Below are 22,363 nucleotides of genomic sequence, written 5' to 3' on the forward strand. Positions count from 1 at the left end.
TCTGTGTGCTGTGTGAGAGTATTTACAAAAGAAAATGTTGGTATTTTTCTATAATCTATCTACGTTCTGCGAGCGTGCGGTTGGTTATCATTATTGGAGGATGTGTGGCACTGAGAATTATCTGAACAAAGAGTAAACAATTTAAATAACACTGGTCAGAGTTATCACAGGTGCAGAGACAATGTAAACTTGCCTCGTTTTCAGAAATGAATTTACCACACTGGTTAGGACTATCTGACTATATTCACAGGCTTTTCTAGTCATACAAGGGGGAGAAGAGATTTTTGTACGTTTTTATATTCTTTTCCTGATGCTCCCTGATGTTCAATAAAAAGAATATGCTATCTTCATGTTTTTCTTTGACATTTTCTTCTCCATTCAGACATTTATTAGATAACTATTCTACTTCAGTCATTGAAGATAACAAAATTGATAAGATAGAGTCACGTTCCTCAATAAACTACACAATCTCACTGGCAGAGATTCTTAAACAACCACAGCAAAGATGTACACAAAGCACTTGGGAATCAGAAGAAGTGATATTATTTATTAATATTAGGAGGGGAATGAGATATTTAAACTGGATTTTGAAGAATGAGCGGGATTTAGGGTCCTCATATTGCAAACAGCTCATGGTTTGTCAGCCTTTGACTGAGCTCCAATTCACTAGCAGTTTCCAGGGAAATCCACTCCATGATGGGCAGCTTGTCCTTGGAGCTGTGCAGCCTGAGTGTCTCCTGCAAAATGCCTGGAGGTTAGTCCACTTTCCATTCTGGTGACTCTCATTCTTCACATTAAAGAAAAAGAGCTATGTCATAGAAAAGCTAGCTTTCAGTTTAATGAACATGGAATAAAATTTGGAAGCATCCTAGGGATAAGTATTCAGACTGCTGCTACAACTCTGGATTCTTAGCAGGAAGAGGTAATGCACAAGCAAAACTAAGTGAAATACTGAGAGTAGAACCAGATCCACTGTGTATCCAGAAGTAGGTCCTGATTGAGGGAGTTTGGCTATATGAGATGATCTCTAAGAGCCTTTCTAATCGTAAGAGCCCATGAATCAATTTTCAGAATTATTATCAAAAGGGCTGATTGCCCCAGAGAGTCTAGGTAACCGTACAGCCACTCAAGACCCTACTACAGTGATATTTGCCCCAGACATTGCCTAACAAGTTCTTCTGTAAAAGGGCCCCCCCGCAGACAAGATGATATTCACAGTGATGTTGATAAGAAAGTTCACTGGCTAGAAAACACTGAGGTAGTTTTCAAAGGTTTCTGACTTTCTTGGTCTATAGAGATCATTTGATTCATTACATGGAACATATCATCTGCAGTTATTATATTTATACTTTATGTGTACAGTTAAAATCAAATCATACTTACAAGAGCTAAAAGCATATTGAGGGTCTTAAGAAATTGAATAATGCAAAATTGTGTTGTTATGCAATGTGAATGTCACTATAATAAGCAAACTGTATTTTACAGGCAGTTAAAGTAACATTATTGTCATTTTGTAAAGACTCAACTTTAGTATTTCAACAGTTCCCTAATATTGAACAACAATGTGGTATAATAGCAAAGGCACCAGTGTGTGTGTGTGTGTGTGTGTGTGTGTGTGTGTATGTGTGTGTGTGTGTATGTGTATAGAATAAAATTATTCAAGTATAAGATGCCATGGGAGGCAGTGTTTAACCACAAACTAAATAGGAGAGCTGGGAACTATAGATTTAAACCAGACATGCTTGTTTCTAGCAGTCCTTTGGACATAGGGAGTTTCTCTTGTAAAACCTTTGTTCAAGACTATGGGTTGACATTGGTATGTTGGGATTGTCCCCAATGTCTTCAGCTTTTTTATACCTGCATTAATCACAATACACATTATTGCATTCATCCTGTCAGTGTAAGACAATTTTTATATATGCTCTCAGAAGAAATGGGAGTCCTAAATTAATTTGGGAATCAAAGTTTAAATATTTAAAAGGAAATCTGCATTTTGCAATGGGCATATCCATTAATTACTGGAGGGGTATGGCAAATGGAGAACACACATTATGAAATAGGGCACAAATTTATTAGGCCCTTGAGTGTCTAAGGATGTCCTAACTAACACCTGAATTTCCCTGGGCTCTATGAGACTTTGTAGATGAATGAGGTCATATCAATGCCCATGACTCAAATTTCATTGGCTCTTTTTATTTATATGGCTGATACTGGATTCAAGCGGCTCAAAACATTCATCCTTCTACCAAATCTTTTGAAACGTACCTCCAGGGTATGTTTCCTATGTGGGCAGAGTTAAGCAACTTCCCCTGAACGCTGCTACACGTCTGCACACCACAGCCTCTGTTTTGCCTGCATTACAGTTCCCCATCTAGAGCCACTTATGTTCTCCCAGGTACATAAGCTACCGTGTCTGGCACTGCTAATTTTTATTGAGCACTGACCCAGGTTCTAGGCATGCCAAATCTGGGTAGGGAAGGAAGAGAGAGAGGGAAGGAGGGAAGGAGGATGGAAGGAGGGAAGACAATATTTTCCTCCCTGATTTTGTTTCAAGGTTAAAAGTGTTGCTTACGGGGGCGCCTGGGTGGCTCAGTTGGTCAAGCATCTGACTTCAGCTCAGGTCATGATCTCATGGCTCATGAGTTCGAGCCCCACCTTGGGCTCTGTGCTGACAGCTCAGAGCTTGGAGCCTGCTTCAGATTCTGTGTCTCATTCTGTCTCTCTGCCCCTCCCCTGTTGCACTCTGTCTCTCTCTCTCTCTCAAAAATAAATAAAAACCAAAACCAAAACCAAACAAAATGTGCTGCTGATGCCTTGGGTGACAAAGTAAAACAGCTACTGAGGGTTTAACTTATAGTTCTTTCTTCTTGAGATTCAGGCATATCTATACACATAGGGAAAAGATTCAAAGGTAAGAAATCTGGGGTTCTAAATTATTTTTTCTTCTCAATACTTGATTACTTTTATTTTTTAAAAAATTGAGTAGGTGTTCATTTTACTTAAGAAAGAAAAAGAAACATCTGTAACTCAAGGTTTTGGGCTCTGGCATTATATCCAAAGCCTGCAGCGTAACAGGGAAAAACTGTCAGTTTCTGAGTTAACAATTTTATCAATTATTTATTGATTCATATCCCATTTATGTATGAAGAAGATTCAATGGGACCTAAGATAATTAGAGAAAAGCCAAGGTTAAAAATGAAAGATGAAATTCAAAGAAACGGATAGTAGAGAGAGTTCTTGGAGAAGAAATGAAGGAAATTTACTCCGATAAAAAGGAATTAGAGAAGACTAATGGAAAAAGACCTTGCCACTGAAGAGAATGAGAAGAAAGGAGGCACTGTTTATATCAATAGGTAGTTCTCTGTCTTTATTTTCCAAGGCACTATATTGTTAAATCCTGTTAGCTCTTTGATAGCTCACCTCGAGGGCTAAACTAAGAAATCCAATTACTTTTCTAGAAGCTGTAGTGATGACCAACTAAACTGTGGCCCTTGGGGACAGTATTTGTATCCTTTGACAGCAATTAATGAAACCAATAAATCAATTAGTTAAATTAAATTAAGGTCCACCCAGCTGTTTCCACAGCCCATCTATGTGTAACTAAATGTGATTATAAGGGTGCCCTTGACGTGAAACGGATACAATTCAAGTGATCTTTGCTGTCTTTATGTCCTTAACGTCTCCCCTTTACAAAATTATAGTTATTCTACCTTTGTCTTGACTCTATATTGGATGAACTTTGCTTGGGGGAGAGTTCTTGATAGAGGCAATGGAAATACTCTTTGTACTGCAGTGAAAACGAATAACACTGGAGATTGCAGTTCTTTCTATTTATCCTTTTCTTGGATGTAAGAAATCTCATTTTTCTTCCAAAATAATTGTTGTTATCTAGACCTATTTTCTATTTCAAAGAGGAGGCTTTTCTGTCTTTTGACAATGCTAACACCACCAACTTCCTCCTTCTTCTCTAGGACCATTCTGATTTCACTCCTTGCCTTACTGGACTAGACTGTCCCCNCCCAAAGAAGTAAACTGTTTCTTTTTCTTCTGCTTCCTTCCCAGCTTCCTCACATAATGGCATTTTCACCTCTTCAGCCACTCTTCTCCGCATTATGAATGTATCATAGCAGTTGCCTCCTCATACTGAATCCAGTGAGCTTTCCCACCCTTGACTTGTCTCCAGACTTAGGTACTATTGGCCAATCCTTTCTCTTGAACTGTTTTTGAGATTGGCAATCAACCTACCAGGTCCTCTCTATATCTCTTCCCCCAGTGTCTTCTTTATTGCCTTCATTAGTTCTGACATCTACCAATTCCTCTGCATATCCATGAAATATTTACAAGTATCCACTTTTGGAAGACATTGTGTTAGGTCCTAAATATAAAAATAAATAAAAAGACATGCTCTTGAACAGCTTATAGAATAGAAGGGGAGGCAGAGGTGAGTAAATAGCTATACTATGTCAAAATCAAGTAAAATCCTCTGCTATAAGAATACAAAGAATCTGGAGAGAACAATTTTGCCTGGATGGAGCAGGGAAGGACAACATAGATGACATCTATGTTGAATGACCAGGGTTAAAAGAAAATAAGTATCATTTCAAACATAGGGGGCAGTGGGTGTAGAGACTTAGAGGCCAGGATCTGATCTGAAATGGAGTCTGGTCACTTTAAGAGTATTATCTGCCGTTGATAACGTTGGAAAGGTAGATTGTGGCCAGGCTCTTCAAAATTTAGGCCTTTTCACTAAAAAAGTGTGGGCTAAAATTTTTGAGCTGATGCATATAATCGTATACAAGTTGCAAAGGACACTTATTAGCAGTGTGAGGAACAGATTAGAGCCTAGAGTTAGCTCATTTCAACGGTCTACAAGAAGAATGATCATTAAGAACTGAACCAGCATGGCTGCAGAGCGGATGGATACTAGACATCTTGCACAGACAAAATGGGTGAAGGAGAGTGTTGGTTTGATGTTAAAGACTGGAGATAGAGAGAAAACCTAAAGACAACTCTGATGTTTCTAAAATAGTTTTTAGATAATGCTATGCATCTATGTAAACATTTCAATTCTTCCTCACTACCTCATTTCAGTATTTGAAACATAGTTTCTATATCCATCACAATTCTTTTGGCTACAAGAGAAAGAAATGAACTCTGGCTAGCCAATCAGAGAGAGAGAGAGAGAGAGAGAGAGAGGTATTACAAGGATACTGAGGTTATCCCAGAGAACTCAAGAAAGATTTGAACAATTCAGCACCATGGACGACAGGAATCAAAGTAGTTGATAGATACCTGAAAATAAGGAATTCATGAAAATTTTGTCTAAAGTTCTAATTCCTACACCCCCAGCTTCCAGGTTTCTCAGTTCACAACTGTATACTCTTGGGAACTGATTGTGTCAGCTGGGATCAATTGTTTCCCCAACTTCATTCAACTGCAACCACTATGGCAAGGTCAGACTGTACAGCTTTGGCCCTAAAGACCACATCCTTGTATGTCAAGGTCAATATCCCAAAAAGAAGAGACTTTGGGTGCTGCTCAGATATCCTATGAGAGGTGTCTTCTCTATGTTCTAAACTGTGTTGAGCTATGCATTCACTTGAGAATCTGGTTAAAAAAAAAAAACCCAAAACAACTAATGACTCTCTTCCCAGGGAAAAAAAAAAAAAAAGCACAATCACAATGAGGCACAAGGAGTTTTATGGGCTTCTTGAAAATAATGCACAAACCCAGATAAGAAACTTTTGCTTGCATAATGAAGTCTACAATTCTTAGCCTGACTTTCCGAGGTCTTCATGATTTGGTTTGTAAGAGCCTCTTACCAGTCTGGCATCCCACTCCTTCTCTCCTCAAGCACTCACAGTAAAAACAAATTACTTGCCCAACTCTGAACCTTTAATCATGTCATTTCTTCTTTCTGCAAAGAATGCCCAAATCCTCTTATTGAAATCCTACTCATCCTTTAAGGGTCAAACTGAAAACCTGTCCCTTTTATGAGCTCTTCCTTGACACATCAACACAGAGACAACTGCTCCTCTTCTTGTCATGTGTAATACTTGATACCAATTTCCCTCACGACATCTATTACTTTCATCTTTACTTTATAATTTCTATATGGTGTATTTGTGCTCTTAGATGCTAAGCTTCCTGGAGATCGGACCTGGTGCCATTCAGCCATGCGCCTGCACTTCTAGTGTTCTCTGTAAGTGTGAGGCACTCAAGAAATGCTTGTCAAATGAATGAAAGGCTACTTATTGGGAGAGAAAGGGTTCCTGTATAATTTTATCCTGCTTGTATTTTTACAAGCTCTTCTTTTCAGAGGAACAAGTACTTTTCTTATTTTCCTTTTTATTATACTCATTTTCTCAGGCTTTATGTTTTATCTCTGCTTCCCTCCTGGCAAATCCCATATCCTTTTTTTTTTTTTTTTTTCATTTTCCCTTGGAGATAAATTTTCCCCTTCATCTTTTTTTTATTAGTATTAATTTGAATGACTGTCTTTTTTTCATTTGTTCTTCAGCCCACAGCCTTTACTTTGGCCTTGTTATTCACCAAAGGGAAAATTCTGATCAAGTCAAGAAGTACCCTCCCTTCATTGAAACGCACTGCTTTCAGATTCACTAATGGGTGCAAGAAATTCATAGAAGAGAAAATGGTGGCTGATATTTATATCTTAGGCAGACACATTTAGTTCATTGCCACTTGCCTTATTATTTTCACTTCTTTACAAATGACAGATTTAGGAATCACCACCAAAATATTTAAATTAACTTTAACTGAGTCAAAGATTCTTTTCTCTTTGTTTGAAGTGCGAAACCACACTTACAAAATGGCCCAATAGGAATCCCTTCCCACGTGGANGCATCCTCTACTGGTGAGAGGGCCTTTGAGTAATGAGAAGGCCTCTGAGTGTGGAGAGCCAATGAAGCTTTGGAAAATTCTTGGCTGGCATATTCACTACAGACTGAGAATGAATTCAAGACTTCTTGTGTTCATCACTCATGATGTAACTGAAACTTACTTAACCTCATACCATTGAAAATCAGTAGTAAATCTTCTCTTCCTTCTTACCCTTCTCCACTAAGTATTTTCTGTTAAGCATTATTCTTATTCTTAATTTCCTTGAAAATTCTTATGCAAAGATTTTATTATAGTTCCAACAGTGTATGTTGGTTCAAATGGAGAAACTTGATGTCATCATTATTGTCAAATATTTTCTTAGAAACCAGCTCTGGTGGTGTTGTTAGGGTCTCTCTGTGGCTGATTTATTATTGAGGCCATCTTATACAATAATGTCTTCTTGGTATTTTCAAGCCCTTGTCCAGGGTCCACAACCAGCCATTATGAAATGAAATCTCCTTCTGTGCAAATACGTGTGAAAATGAGTAGATTTTGTATTTATTTTAAAAATGTGGTACTTGACATTTTCTTGCATCGAATAAAGATCATGTTTGCTCAGTTTGTCTTCTACCTTGGAATGGTGGACTAATTCACCCCATGATGGGGTTTTTCATGCTATTCATGGAATTTTTACAAAATGGCGGGTCGCCTGGATGGCTCAGTCAGTTGAGTGTCTGACTTCGGCTCAGGTCATGATCTCGTGGTTCGTGGGTTCGAGCCCTGCGTTGGGCTCTGTGCTGACAGCTAGCTCAGAACATGGAGCCTGTTTCGGATTCTGTGTCTCCCTCTCTCTCTGACCCTCCCCTGCTCACGCTGCCTCTCTCTCCCTCAGAAATAAATAAAAACATTAAAAAAAGATTCTTCTCTAAAAAAATGGCAACTTTTTGGGACAGGAGAAAAAGTAAGGTGAGATAGAGTTAAAGACAAATAATCAGTGGATAAGCATATTGATTTTTATAAGATTTATTTATGAATTGCAAAATCTCACCCATCCATCTCCATAATTATTGAGCACATATACTTCATTGTTTTCATAAGACTGACAAGTTCCCTAGAACTGGCATGAAGGGACATTAAAAGAGGAGAGTGTTTTAGGAGTCTTTTCAGCAGAAATGCCCCTTCCCTCAGGAAGCTCTATGTGTAGGTATTTTGTATATGATCTTGATGGAGGGGCAGTTTCTTTCATTAATGAAGGATTATGGCCCATATTTTATATCTCTAGCCCAGTTGAAATTAAAGAAGGTCCCAATATCTTATCAAGTCTCAAATCAGTTTCAATGTAAGACATTTAGTTTCGAGAATGTTTTTTTTTTTTTTCCTCTCAGGAGAACTAAAGCAGAACTGAACCAAGTCTGGATTTACCAAAATTTTTCTTTGCTCTAGTTTCATGGAGAAGGCTAATTAATACCTAGTAATTAATAACCACATATATTCTTTTGCATTATATCATTAAGTATATTCACTTACAGTTCTATATTCTCATTTCTTTATGATGGAGCAATTAGCATTAAACTATCCTTGAGGTTATTATGATTACAATGCCTGCTATAATCACAGTTAGTCATAACTATAATTATCATCACAAATATAGTGGCTATTAAACTAAATTTTAATAACTCACTCTATTATTAATATAATTTTTATTGTTAACTTCATGCCCTCATAGAAGCTGCATAATAATGAATAATTGACAGAGAAGTGGAAATACAAATCATAAAGAACAGAACAAGAAATCCTATTTCCTGTGTTAATGGGCTAAGTACTAAAGTTTACTTATAAATTTGTAGTTTGAAACTCAACACATTCTTCTCAATACTAATGGTTTTACGAATGATGTTGAGCTTTCCAACTAGCTTCTGTATCCAAATCTCTTTAAACCATACTATAGCTTAATATAAAACTAATAGGACAAGCAAGAATTAGAGGTTCAGGACAGAATTGAGGCATGTGGTGCAGGGAGAAGACAGTGAAAGGAATTTTCTTTTCTTTCTTGACAACCAGGCTGATTTTAGAGAAGGTAATAATGAAGTTTTCTCTCACTCCCAATCTGACCTTCAACTGAGTCCCCTGTGGTGGAATCCCACCTGAAAGAAATGCCAGCATGGTGGGAAAATGGCTATTTGACTACCACATGGGGTCACTGAGAAGGAGAGATGAATGTAAATGCTGTGGACTGGCTTCTACCCACATGTCTGCAGCCTGTCCTTGCATATAGGTTGTCTCCTCCTCATCTGTCTCACAGCACCTGAGACCGCCAAGAATTTGGGATGTACTTCTTCTAGTTGTTCTAAAAGATTTCAGGGTGTCAGAGAAGAAATCTGGAGATTACTAACCTTTTGTGCCTCTATTTATCCTTCTTCACCCTTAACTTGCCATCAGCAATTCTGTTTCTACAGCCTCGCCTATAGTTTCCCTCTACTGGCCATTCTTAGTATCACAGTTTAGTGCATGCTTTTCCATCTCTACGGAACTATTGCCATAGATTCCTATACTTCCATATTTTCCCCTTGACCTTTCCAATATCTCACCCATACTGCTCTTGCTTTTGTTTCTCTGGACACATTTATTAATCATCTACTATATCTCCATCACCATGCTTAAAAACCTTTATAGCTTTCTTTTGTCTATAAAATAAATTCCAAGTTTCTTTCTTTCCTTTTTTTTTTTTAAGTTAATTTACTTACTTTGATAGAGACAGAGAGAGTGTGCTCTGGGAAAGGACAGAGAAAGAAAGAGAATCTCAAGCAGGCTCTGGACTGTCAGCACAGAACCATGTGGGGCCTGAATACACAGGAGTGTAAGATCATGACCTGAGCTGAAAGCAAGAGTCAGATGCTTAACAGACTGAGCTAGCCAGGTACCCCAAATTCCAAGCTTCTTAATAAGACTCTATTTAAATGAGTAGCCTTAAACTGCTTTGCCAGAATTATCTCCCAATATGCTGTCTTATTTACCTTACGCCTCAGGAGCAAGTTTGAGGATAAAATCAAGAATTTGGTTTTGTTGAGTTTGAAACACTACTGGTTATATATATGTGGAGGTGTGATGTAGGTAAATGAATGTAGGAGTCCAATATATGGGGGGACATGTATATACTTGGAAATTGCCAGTGTATAGAAGACACCTTAAATTCATTAGATGGAATGAGAAAGTAAAAGAGGAGAGTTTGGAGAACTGAATCCTAGGGTCACTTGAATGTTGGAGAGATGAGGAAAAGCTAATGCATGAGACTATGGGAGCAAGCGGTGAAATGGAAGGAGGCCCAAAACACAGAACTAACTGAAGAAGGTGTTTCAGGAAGAAAGGTAGTGCCCAGCTGTAAAAAAAAAAAATTGCCTTTGCATCAGCAATGATCTGGTCATTGGAGACTCCATCATTGGTGGATTCATGGGATTGAAAGTTTGAAAGGAGGTGAATGAGAGGAGAGGAACTGGAGGCAGCAAATATAGACATTTGTTTCTAGTGTGAAGTGTATGGGGAGGCAGAGAACTCAGGAAATGGCTAGAAGAGATGTGGGAGATCCTACATTTGTTTTTGTGATGATGGACTGATCCAGTAGAGACTGAAACCTTGTCGACACACGTGAGAGAGGACAACTGTAACAGTGGTGTCTGTCAACAGGTAAGAGAGAGTTTGGTCTTCGATTGGACCATTTATCCATTGTAATGGGAGGGAAGTCAGAGTAGATGGGCCCCGATGCTGATATCTTATAGACGTGATAAAAATGATGGTGGTGGCAGTGCTTGCGGAAATTTGATACTGCCTCTTATTTTTACCCCCTGAATGAAATGAGAAGCCAGTTCAGTTGAGAGTAAGGGGTAGGAAAGAGGCATAGAGACTTGAGGCAAAAACAGAATGAAATAGCCATCTAGGAAAAAAGAAGAAATTCATCTTGCTTCTCTTCTTCTATTGGCTTTTGTCTATCTTTCCCAACTGAACTCCCTTCACTGACCTTCCAGCAGGGGATCTTCCCCAGAGAAAGGGCTTGAAAAATATTGGCCCCATTAATTGATTGGAAGCTTTTTTTCTTTGGAGCCTTGGGCAAGGGGGTCATGGCCCAAGGCCATTTCAGAGGCTTTAACTAATTAGACTACTCTCCCTTTTGAAATTTACCCATACTCCCTTCCATATTTCTGTATTTTAAACTAGAAATTCAGCATACTTGCATATGAGCCACATTCTGCAAAAATATGTTTCTGTTGACATCAGATAGAAGTTGAGTTGTGAAATACATCTCTTTAGAGGATTAACCAAGCTTCCAAAAAGGCTCTTTGTTGTGGAATTTGCTACCAGATGGGAGACTCTAGACTCTGGATGTTAACAGTATTCCGGTGATTGGAGAAAAATAGCTTCATTTTGTGTAAGCAAAATGAACATATATATGTAAAACATGATGACATTGTAAGTAGATATGCAAATAAGAGTGGAAAAACATAGTTAAGTTGCTTATGGTTTAGAGAAATGGAAATGGAAAAAAATTGCTTGTTAATTAACCAAAGCATACCTAGAAAATACTATCTCTACTATTTATTTTCCTCACATGGTTTTAGGCACTGGGCTGGTATGTATGAGAATATATAATACAGTTTCAATTCCCAAAGATGCTAGTCTTGAAGAAAAGTGGTCCCTGTTTTAAAGCATTGGAAGACTTCCAAGTGATATGAGGGCTGGCAGCAGTTATGAAAGTAATACAAACTTAGTTTGAACTGCATCAGTTAGGGAAGGCTTGTTGGAGGAGACAAGTCTTGTACTTCAGAGAACTCATTTTTCTGCTTTGAGAGCTTAGGTAAAGAGGGGACTCTTTGGCTTTCAACTGCTATCGTGCTGGGCTGGCTCTCCAGTTGATTTTCCATGTGTGTAAACCATGTCCCCCTTTGTTTTTTTAACAAACACATAGTGAGGATCTACTAGGTTCCTTAGTGCTGTGGGTACCCTGGTAAATAATTGTGATGTCTGCCATTGAGAAAATCATGGTGTAATGGAGAGAGACTTCCTTTTGGGATTTTAATCCACCCACAATAGAGTATTTTCACTTCTTCTTATTGATCCACATATTAATATTTTCCACTCTCAAAAAAAAAGTGGCTTTCATAGTAGACTTTCAGATGATACTGGTATGAAGTATGTCCAATAAGGCTCCCGAGTTGTTGCTCAATGGGGAAAGTTGAGGGGTTGCATGGGGCATTTGTTTTGAATTTGGCATCTGAGCAGGAGGTGATTTTTTTTCCAAAATGGGCTTCACTTCCTTCTGTCACTGCAGAAGGTGTTGATGGGTTTTCCTGTACCAGATTCCAGGCTCTCAAATATAAAAGAACAAAGGACGATGGCTGTACTTCCTTCAGCACGTGTTTATCAATCACCTACAATGTGCCAGACACTAATACAGACATGGAGAATCAACAAACAAATGACACAGGCAAAGACCTTATATTAAGCTTAGATTCTATTTTCAAGAGATAGACAAAAACCAGATAGATAAATATGTAAGAGTCATGAAGTGATTATTGCTATGAAGGAAAATAAAGATGCATAAAACAGAGTAAGGGGGATTGAAAGGGAAGGGCAAAGGTTCTGTTTTGGATTGTACAGAGAAATCTCCTCTGATAACGTGAAATTTGAGCAGAGACCCGAAGAAAGCAAGGGAGTGTGGAGCATCTGGGTGGATGGAGAAGCTCATTCCAGATAGAGGGAATAGCAGTTGGTTTAATGAGTCTAGGACCCTCAGAACTCTACAATGAGCAAGTGCAAAGGATGAGGCTTGTGTGACAGGCTCCAAATGTGGAACTCACAGAAGCAAAAGACAACTGCGCCCAAAATTTTCTCCTTAACCATATGGACTACGAGTTTCCTCCTGCCTCATGAAGAGAACATGATATCCTACAGAGTTCTGGCTCTGTCATTCTCAAAATGCACTGTTGTCATTTTCATGAAATCTTGTAGTTATTCTACCCTCCTGCTTATAACCCCATTATAGCTTCAGGGCACTTGGGAATGCAGCTCACTCCTTCTTATGACCCTCAGAATCCTGGAGAATCCGTTTCCTCCTGCCACCTCTCAAGCTCATCTCCAGCTGTATATATTGGTCACATTTTCTCCATCATGGCAGTCTCTTCTCTGCCTCGGCTCTTTTCTTTCTGACGCTCCATTTAGACCCATATCACCAAGCAAACTCCATAACTTACGTCTGGTCTTGCTTCAGGTCTCAATGCCAGCATCCTCTTCTCAGAACGGACTTCTTGGACCACCCCATTGAATGTAGCCACACTCCCTCTCAACAGCACTCTGCTTTTTTCCCCTTCTTTTCTCATAATGTTCACAAACTTTTGAATTATCTAACTTGTTTATTAAATCTCAGGTCTGTGAGAGCAGAGACTCATCTATTAGTATTACCTTGACAACTTGTCAGGATGCTGACCATTAAGGAATATCTTAGTTACAGGAGAGAATCAATATACACACTCTAGATTTGATTGACCCTAACTAATGACTGCAGTCACAACTGTGGTGGGTAAAAGTCAGTAAGCAGTATCCCTGGAGAATTCTACCTTACCAAGTCCTATTTCTGTATGGATTCTACATTCTATATTCCAGGTTTGATCCATTGACCCATTTCTACATCAATGGAGAGGAATGATCTGGCTCAGAATATTTTTCTTTTAATGTCTAACTCCAGCGCATCTGAATGAATTAATTCAGACCACTGTGGAATGGCTTGGGGAGAAGGTACTGGAATTTGGAAGCTGCGAGACTCAGATTTTGTTTAAACGAAGCATTGTTCAGACATTCATCAGATGACAATATGAGAAATGATTGCTCCAACCTTTGCTGTCAGGTGGCCTGATTCCCGATTCACTGAGATATGGAGGGAGGTGGGAAAGGTTACACTTATGGGGAGAGAACTGAACTATGAATGTACTCGTTTCTCTGAGATCAGGTGAAAAAATGAACTCTGATTTTGTGTTTATTCAGTGACTGAGAAAGAAGACAGCTGTAACATAATCCATCAGAGACAGACATTTGTCTTGAATACTTTCTCACTTCCGTGAGCTGTGACTTGAAGTGAAGACTTCTTTCTGGCCTGTCCCTTTGCTCCAGGCCCTTCTTCCTTCAGAGTAGGGGCAGTTGCCTGGGAGGTGTCCGGGCTTTCATTAGTAGAGGTAGGAAAGGAACATAGCCCAGGAGAGGAGGGTGGCCTGTTTTCCAAGCCTGTGAGAACAAGCAAATTGCAATTGTCTTTCAATGATCCTATAGACAGGAAATCTTGCTACGTTAGGAAATCACCTGTTTGTGAATACCCGGAGGAACATAAAATAACTTACGGAGGAATATAAAATGACTTATAAAGACCAACGCAGCTTCTGTTTCAGTGTAAGCAAACTGTTATTCAGAGAACACAGAGATCCGCAACTAGAACTCTCTCGCGCTTGCATTATTATAATGATGACAACAGCCATTTAATCAGCTCTAGGAAACAACTACAACAACAAACAGTAACAGAAGCCACATTATCTGATTATTTCATTTTTAATGTTTGAAGTGAAAGCACCTCAGCTTCACGTTACTCTTGCCAAATGGTGTTTAACTTTAAAATGAAAGTTGTGTCATTATCATAGTTGGCCTCCCTCCTCATCTATTGCTGTAGATTACCATACTGTCTGATACAGTAGCCAGTGGCCACAGGTGACTATTTAAATTTAAATTAATAAAAATTTAATAGAATTAAAAATTCATTTGCTTTTAACACTACCCGCATTCCCACATATGGCTACTGGCTATTGTACTGAACAAGGCAGACATAGAATATTCCCGTTATCACTAAATTTTATTGGAATAGCACTGCTTGAGAAACTAAATGCAGTATAATAGGAGAGATTTCCAATCTGTTTTTTAGCTAGAAAACAATTTCTTGAACAAAGGTACATATGAAATATCAATATTTACAAATGATCACTGTTTAGAGCTGCTATTGCTGAAGTTAGAGTGGAAGATTCTAGATCCCTCCTCATTTGCCACTTACTCCCATCACACCCCAATACCACAGATGACCACAGAACACAGTTTGAAAATCACTAGTACAATTGGTAGAGAGTCATCCTTGAAAGGAGTTGACCTGAATTTTCAATGTTGGCTCTTTCCTTACCAGCTTTGTGAACTTGGCAGTTTTTGGAACTTCTGAGAATTAAGTGCCCTGGTCTGTGATATATATCAACTATCAGAAGGCTGTGAAGGGAGGTTTAGTTTTCTCATCTCTCAGATGGGGAACTGAAGCTTGGTGAGGCTACATGCCTGTAAGGCAGTTACCCTGCCAACGAAGGCCAGACCTGGACCAAACTCAGCCCCCTCTCAGGGCTATTTCACTCTACTGCTCTATAATGTCTTGTTCAATTTGAAGGTCTTCAAGCCAAATCACTTTTTAAAAACCAGTTGTCTACATGTCACTTGCGATTTTTTCATTTCTTTTTTTTTTTTTAATGCTTATTTATTTATTTTGGAGAGAGAACACAAGCAGGGGACGGGCAGAGAGAGAGAGAGACACAGAATCTAAAGCAAGCTCCAGGCTCTGGGCTGTCACCACAGAGCCCAACATGGGACTCAGACTCCACGAACTGCAAGATCATGACCTGAACCAAAGTCGGGTGCTTAGCTGACTGAGCCACCCAGGCGCCCCATGATTTTTTTTGATTAATACAGTGTGTGAATACTTCTGAATGTATTTAAGTAGAAGTTCCCTACCCTACTTCCCTTTGAACTAGCAAACACTGAGTAAAGTCAGACCTTCTTGGATACCCTTCATATTTCCTTATATGCCTCATGCTCTTCTCTTCGCAGAGGGTGCAAAGGAAAACTGACAGTCAAACAAAACACCCCACCTTTTCACACGCACTAAAAACAGAAGGAATCTTTTTCAACACCTCTCATTTTTGGTGGTAGAATTAGAAACCAAATGGACCAGGGGTTTGGAGAACATGCTCCTGTTTCATAGGGCTGAGCACAGACCTGGCTTACCTGTGACCTCAGTCATCTCTAATAACGGTAACCGTAACTGTGTAGAGGAAGTTTTGACAGACAGTGTCAAGTTCAGTGGTTTTCAATACTGAAAAGGCTATTAAAGCCTTTTAGTATAGGATACCCAGGGATTGCAGGAACTTGATGATTATCAGAAAAATCCTTATAGTAACTGAGACACTGATGGACTGCCTCTTGACATCTTCTAGTTCCTCCTTTCCCTAACCCCAGGTGAGAATCTCTCTCCGAAAGTGAACTTGGATACTTTTGTCACTGAAAATGGCACTCAAGGGGAAGCCAGGAGGCTGGGCTCACTCTTACCTTCAGTGTGTGACTTCGGACAAGCCTTTCAACATCTCAGTGACTGAGTTACCTCCTCTGTACTTTGAGGAGATTGGTTGAAATGACTGCTTCAGTCTGTCACTCACCATTTTGTTCTTTTGTTTGTTACAATCCAAGTATGCCACTGTGAGCAGAATATAGTAAATAGTAAAAAAAAAAAATACTTCTCTATTGGAACTCATATCTTCACACTTCCCATATCTCTCCTGGTCCTGCTTGCAAGTACTTCTGAGGTTCTTATACCTGTTTCTGAGGACAAACTAGGCAAAAATGTGTGTGGGGAAAGAGAGAGAGCCAAAGGAGTAGCCAAATATCCTGAGAACAGAGTCAGAGAGATGCCCATCTTCCACTCAGTTCTCCTATATTCCATAATAATTGATCTGTTCAGGCCTCCGTGTTATCTTTGAGCCAGATGGAGAGGGCAGAGGCAAAGCTAACTTGTCTTCCTACTTCCATGCTCTTAAGTACAAGTATTTTGTACTCTACTGGATACCTATCCTAGATTACAACTCTGGTTATAAAACTCTTCTCAACCAAACCTTCAGCAACTCCCCTGTGACCACAAAATGAAGCTCCAACTGTGTTGAATGCATTTAACAAGGATTATACTTAACTTACACTTTATTTTTTTAATGTTTATTTCTGAGAGAGAGAGAGAGAGAGAGAGAGAGAAGGAGCCGGGGAAGGGTAGAGAGAGAGGGAGGCAGAATCTGAAGCAGGCTCCAGGCTCTCAGCTGTCAGCACAGAGCCTGATGTAGGGCTTGCACGACAAACTGTGAGATCATAACCTGAGCCAAAGCCAAATGCTTAAACTAACAGAGCCACTCAGACACCCCTACTTGTACTTTAATTGCTCAGAATTCCTTGGCTTTCCTCATAAGGAAAAAAGTCTTTGTTCCTGGCCACACTCCTCTTCTCCAAGTCGTCAAGAGGCTAGAATTGTAGCTTCCTTTAATTTGATCCAATGCTCTTTCCACTATACCCTCAATCTCCAGACAATAACTGTTTTTGTTTTTTGACAATAAGCATTTTTGAATCAATGAAATAATTATCAAACTTTAACACCTTAAAAATAGTTTATTAAATTATCTGTCCTGGTCCAAAAATGTCACAGGACAGGAGATGGGAGCAGGGGTCTTTGACTGGCCATTGTCAAGAAGGGTATATCCAGCAAGACACGTAGGTGGATGGATTATGTGTGCCCCAGGTATGTGCACAGAGTTGGGGGACAGCACTGAGGGCATGGCACTCAGTATGAATAGTATAGTGCAGGAAGGAAAGAAAGGAGGCAAGCTATCTTTCCTTAAATATTTCTCCCATGTGGAGCACGGCATTTGAAATGTTGTTGCTTTGCTGAGTACATCTATAATAGGGAATTTCCAAGCAGAGCAGCAGATGAATTAAGGAAAATTCTTCCAGTCATGTATATAAGACAATTTTGATGCAGCATCATCTGTTGCGGTACTTAAAGAAGTGTTTGTTTCCATGATTAAAATCAAGCGAGACTTTATTTAGGGTTTTCAGAAGCATTTGTTTGTTCAAAATCTAGGAAGAAGACAGAACTAGAATTTTTCCAGGAATGAGCATGGAAATGGGTACATGGAGTTTCAAGTCACACTTGGAAAATATTGGAGAATATATACTCTTCTAAATCATAAGGACTGTTAAACTTCTTTTCCTATTGTCTGGCTGCGTAGACATTACCCATTATAGGGAAAGTTATTCTGACTAGACCTTGCATAGTCCCTTCAAGCAGATTAATAGTTAAGTCCTTTAAAATGTTTTCTGAACCAACTGATGAAGGAAGAGACACCTCCCAGTGCAGATGGAAAGAGTATAACTTTTCAGGTCTTTGTTATCTCTGTCATGAGGACTACTCAGATAAAAAACTAAGGAATTCTTCATTAACGTGAATCAGGGGGCTTGGTCTTCATATTATAAACAAACAAAAATCCAAGTTCTACCACCAACAAATTGTCCTACCAGTGAGTGGCACCATTATCCACATCCTTTGTTAAGTGATGGGGTTCAGGGCAGTTCACCCCAGAATGTGTCACTTTGGCATGTGGATTATTTTGAGCTGAAGGCGGTTAAAGTCCAACAGATCCAAAGAGAGATTTTTACCTCCCCATTAACCGCTTAAAAGAATTTAGATAGGGAGCTGTATCAGGAAGAGTGCTACTACCAGAAATAACTTTATTTACATAAGACTTCTCACTTGCACAGCAAACATTTGTTTACCAAACATTTACTCTGCTCATCTTCCTATAGATTGTCTTCCTACTATTTGAAGTCCCAGACTCCTACCCGCTTCTGCTTAGCTCAAGATGCCATTTGCGGAGTCCCTTATGTCTTTGTGGGGCTCCTGTACATATGTATTTAAATATGCCTTTTTCTCATTAATATGTTTTATAAAAATTTAATGATTTGGCCAAAGAACCTAGAAGAGAAGAAGGGAAAAGTTTTCTTTCCCTACATCCCCAAGGTTATATTGATAATGCTAAATATAGTGAAATCTAGTTAAAGTGACTGTCTTGAGAATCTTTAGAAACTATTCTGCCTCTTTAGTTTGTTTTTAGGTCACAGTGATTATTCAGAGCTTTAAAGCTAAAGTATTCTTGTCTCCTTACATAGTTATTTCCAGTAGGAGTAGTGGTAGTAGCAGTTATCATAGTGGTATTACTGATAGCAATAACTACTCCAGTATTTCTGCAGCTGTGATTCTACTAAACTAGCTACTGTTGCTACGCCCCTCCACAACTAGTTTTGTTATATCATTAGTTGTGCTGGTATTGCACGTCAAGGGCTTTAGATACACACATCTAATGCTTACAGTCAATCTGTAAGTTGAGTATTACTACTCTCATTTTATAGAAGAGGAAACTGAAGCTCAGAAAAGTTTATGTACCCAACCTAGTGAGTTTCTGACCTGAAACTTGATCTTAGATGCATCTGTCTCCACAGCCCACGCTTTTGCATCATTCTTTGTCCCTCATTTGCTACTCACAAATGGCTATAGCTCCAAATCCCAACCTATATGGAATATACATTAAGATACTCACAGCCCAGGAAAAGTGAACTTTCGAAAAGCTATGCAGGAAGTCCAGATGGTTGCCCAAAAATGGCCTGTTTCCTTTGTGCTCACTGACTCTGGCTTGTCTCAAATGCTTCAAAGTTATCTTAATGTCATTTCAAAGGCAATTGAGGGAGCATCCATGGAGATAAATTGCGTCTGCAGCCTGTTGCTGAATGCATATTAAGTTCTATTCATGGATTTCCTAGCAACCACAGCCCGATGACGCACGGAGTCAGTGAGCTTGCGTTATACTCATCTAGAGAAATTAAATCACTTGGATTTTATTATTAATATTTTTAGAAAGCCTCACTAGATTAGCTGTTTGAAACACGTTGTTATCGGAGTTACTATCAGCAGCTGGTCCCAGTCACATAGGAAGTCACTGAGGACTCTGTAATTTTCACAAATGCTCCAGTGAGAGATTACCTCCATTTTAATATTTTTGACAATTAAAGATTTAGTTGGGAAAGAAGGAAATTAAAAAGAGAAAGGTTGTTCTAGCAGCTTGTGATCTTGGCAAAGTTCTCAAACTTGAGACAAACATATTAGAAATAAGCAGTAGGCGTCCTGGTGAGAAGAGACAAGAGGCTAGGCTCATTTTCATGAAAGGGACATATTGAAACCAAAGAACATAATTTCAACAAACCTGGCTCTCCGCAAGACATTCTATAAGGTGAAGGGCAGAATATTTTCATAATAAGGCTCACTGAATACACTGTTTTACAGACTCAAAAGAGCATTTGAGTTTGTTTTTCAGATTTCTAAACAGCCTGGAGTGGTGCAGGCTTCTCCCAAGTTTCTCCCAAGTTTTAATTTGTGCTTTATTGGACATACAAGTCAAATACATATGTGATCTGCTGTAGCTATATGAGCACAGCATGCAAAGGCATGGGTAGGTTAGATAACCCAGTGAACATGACCTATTTTAAAGCAGTCAACTTGAGACGACAGATAGTTAATCCAATGATTTTACTTTGCTTAGAATTTTGTTTTCCACTAAGACTATTTTTTAGAGCAGTTTTAGGTTCACAACAAAATTGAGGGGGAAGGTTCAGAGATTTCTCACATATCCCTTTTACCCATATATGCATAGCCACTCCCCTTATAAACATCCGCCACCAGAGTGGTACATTTGTTACTACTAAGGAATGACACATCACATGATCACCCAAAGTCCATAGTTTACATTATGCATCATTCTTGGTGCTATACATTCTATAGATTTGAACAGATGTATAATGACATGTATCCATCATTATGGTATCGTGCAGAGTATTTTCACTGCCCTGAAGATCTTCCGTGCTCAGCCTCTTCCTCCCACCCCACTCTCCAAACCCTGGCAACTACTGACCATTTTATCATCTCCATAGTTTTGCCTTTTCCAGAATGCCACATAGTTAGGCTCACACAGTATATAGCCTTTGCGAATGGCTTCTTTCACTTAATAATATATATATATATAAGGTCCCTTTACAAGACCTATTTCTTTTTAGTGTTAAATAATATTCCATCCTCTGGAGGTACCACAGTTTATTTATCCATTTATCTACTGAAGTGCATCTTGGTTACTTCCAAGCTCTGGAAATTATAAATAAAGCTGCTATATAAATCTATATGTAGGTTTTTGTGTAGACATAAGTTTTCAACTCTTTTCAACAGATACCACGTAGTGTAATTGTTAGATATTATAAGAGTATGTCTAAGTTTTCTAAGAAGCCACCAAACTGTCTTCCAAAGTGGCAGTACCATTTTTGCATTCCTGCCAGCAGTGAATGTGAGTTCCGGTGGCCCCGCATCAGCATTTGCTGCTGTCAGTGTTCCAGATTGTGGCCATTCTAATAGGTGTATAGTAGTAGCTCATTTTAATTTGCATTTCCCTGATGACATAGTGGTGGAACATCTTTTCATATGCTTATTTGCCATCCAGATAGCTCATTTAACAATGTGTCTGTTAAAGTCTGTGGCCCACTTTCAAATCAGGTTGTTCGTTTTCTTATTGTTGAGTTTTAAGAGTTCTGTGTATATTTGAGAGAATAGTCTTTCACGAAAGTAAGGCATAATGCTAAACCAGAATTCAGCAAAGACACAGATCTAAATTCTTCAGGATAATCCTAGTTTTGACTTGTACTCCAACCCATTTTGAGTTCAAATCATGGCTGGTTGAGTGTGCCAGGCATATGGACTGATGGTGTGTGAAAGAGCTGAAGCCACTGTTCATTAACGCTTCTCCCTCATAGTGAGTTGAGGGTATAAATGTGCTGCCCTCTGCTTAGTTTCCCTTGTTACCACATTTAGAAGCCTGATGGACCTAAAAGGTTTCTTCAGAAGAGTGACTGATAAAATGTGTGCCAGAGAGCATCCACTAGGGCCACCATGCTTGTGGTGGGCTATCACAGTGCTTACTCTGCTTTTAACCAGAAGGATTTCAATTCTACATATTACTTTTCCAGGTGGTTTAATTTCTACAAATGCAGAAGGTTTGAAAACCACTTCTTTATATCTGATACCAGTGGCTCATTTCCTCTTTTTGAAGAGTTTGGAATGAAGGCTTGCTTGTTTGAAGAAATGAGCAGTTTTCAGACTTTCAAACACTTTTGTACTCTCCAAAATCACTGATTATGCATGAATTTCATTTCAGTGTTAGTATAACATTTCATATTAATGGCCACCTGTTGCCAGATGGGAAAGCAATGATGGTGCCCAATGAAGTATGTCCTTACCAGTGCAGCACATGGCTCATAGGACTGCTTTGGGAAAACAGACCTCTGAGTGTTTTCAGCAAAAATTAATTATTTTGGAATGAATCTGCCAGTTTTCCTCCAAGTGGCTAAATGTCAAAAACTTGAAATAACTTTTCCTATGGACTTCGATATTACTGTAAATTCATATGTATGTTTGTGTGTGTATATATAAAATTAGATTTATTATATACACTATAGTACAGTATTGTACAGTACAGGATGGTGTATATTGTACAATACAGTATAATGTGTGTGTATATATATATATACTATACTAGTATATAATATACTAGTATAT

At 38.9% G+C, this 22,363-nt stretch overlaps 1 long non-coding RNA gene across 3 annotated transcripts in view; it reads right to left on the minus strand.

Moving 5' to 3' along the window:
* Positions 1-588: 588 nt before the first annotated feature.
* Positions 589-22,363, minus strand: part of LOC144232539 (uncharacterized) — a 245,577-nt gene continuing 223,802 nt past the window's right edge. For 2 of the 3 annotated variants that reach the window (XR_013335438.1, XR_013335435.1), the window contains exon 5: positions 589-737. This is a non-coding gene — a long non-coding RNA (uncharacterized LOC144232539). Of the gene's footprint in view, positions 738-14,000; positions 14,107-22,363 lie in introns of those variants that run through there. The other variant, XR_013335436.1, reaches the window with a different exon arrangement.

Source organism: Crocuta crocuta, unplaced genomic scaffold (assembly GCF_008692635.1).
Source record: "Crocuta crocuta isolate KB4526 unplaced genomic scaffold, BGI_CrCroc_1.0 scaffold14, whole genome shotgun sequence".
Lineage (NCBI taxonomy): Eukaryota > Metazoa > Chordata > Mammalia > Carnivora > Hyaenidae > Crocuta > Crocuta crocuta.